The sequence below is a fragment of the Mastomys coucha genome, unplaced genomic scaffold (assembly GCF_008632895.1).
Source record: "Mastomys coucha isolate ucsf_1 unplaced genomic scaffold, UCSF_Mcou_1 pScaffold9, whole genome shotgun sequence".
Taxonomy (NCBI): domain Eukaryota; kingdom Metazoa; phylum Chordata; class Mammalia; order Rodentia; family Muridae; genus Mastomys; species Mastomys coucha.
This window is the reverse complement of record NW_022196915.1, coordinates 105,055,766-105,056,769: the sequence shown is the minus strand read 5'-3', so window position 1 is coordinate 105,056,769 and position 1,004 is coordinate 105,055,766. Positions and strand designations below refer to the sequence as shown.

At 41.8% G+C, this 1,004-nt stretch overlaps 1 long non-coding RNA gene across 1 annotated transcript; it reads left to right on the top strand.

The window, feature by feature from the left end:
- The first annotated feature begins 343 nt into the window (after positions 1-343).
- LOC116085084 lies at positions 344-724 on the top strand. Its single transcript, XR_004116410.1, has 2 exons — positions 344-487; positions 612-724. It is a non-coding gene; the product is annotated as an uncharacterized LOC116085084 (long non-coding RNA).
- Positions 725-1,004: the final 280 nt, after the last annotated feature.

Genomic DNA, 1,004 nt, shown 5'->3' with positions numbered 1-1,004 from the left:
GAATGTTTGCTAAGCACCTCCAGGTTACCCAAAACACCTCGAAATGTCTTGGTGTAGACCTGCATGCTTCTAGCTCCCTGTAGTATGTTGTGGAAAGAATTTCCCTTCATGCCTTTAGCAAGAAGATAAATAATAACTTTGGGGAAGATGTAACCTTGATTCTCTTTGGCAAAAGCAAAAAAAAAAATCACTACATATTAATGATTGTCATTTAAATTGAGAGAGGGAAGCAAGGCCAGTTTCGTGCATTCAGTACATAGTTTCTGTGAGAGATCACAAGGCATAATGCCCAAGGCATGACTCAGCAGTGAGAACTGCAGAAACAAACTATGACTCAGCATCAGTCGCTCTCCTTGAAAGCTTAGCAAAGTCCTAGAGCCAGGCCTCCAAAGTCCGGGAGAACGAGAAGAACGAGAAGAGTGTCAATGTTAAGGAGACTTGAAGTCCTGGCTGCCAGTGGGATGACTCTCAGGAGTAGCAGATCCAGGTAGGAATCCATCAGATTTTCAGCAAGACTTTTGTCTTTGGATTCAGGATCAGAAAGTGTGGGGTAGAGGGCAGACCCTGGTTTGTTCTCATCATCTGACCATCTCACTGTCTGGTCTCCACAGTGACTCTGGAAAGACCCAAGATTCCCCCGAACCCCGGTTTATGGCACGAAGACAACTGCATCAACTCAGACAGACTCTGGAGACTAAAATAAAAACAAATCTCCCCAAGCTAACCTTGTGTTCTGCTGGTGTGCTCTGTGCTCCCTCATCAAATGGGGCAGGGAGCAAGGGAAAGCCAGGTAGTACCTACAATAGAACTTATTTATTATTTGCCAAAGTAGCCAACACTTCTTGACTTGACAATGGGTCTTGAATGTATATGTATATGATATATGATATATATATACATTAATGTATAAACATGTATGCATATGTATATACACTATTTATTTAAATCTTATTTAATTGATGTGACTTATCTCTCTGAGGGGTTTCCTGGATACACATACACAT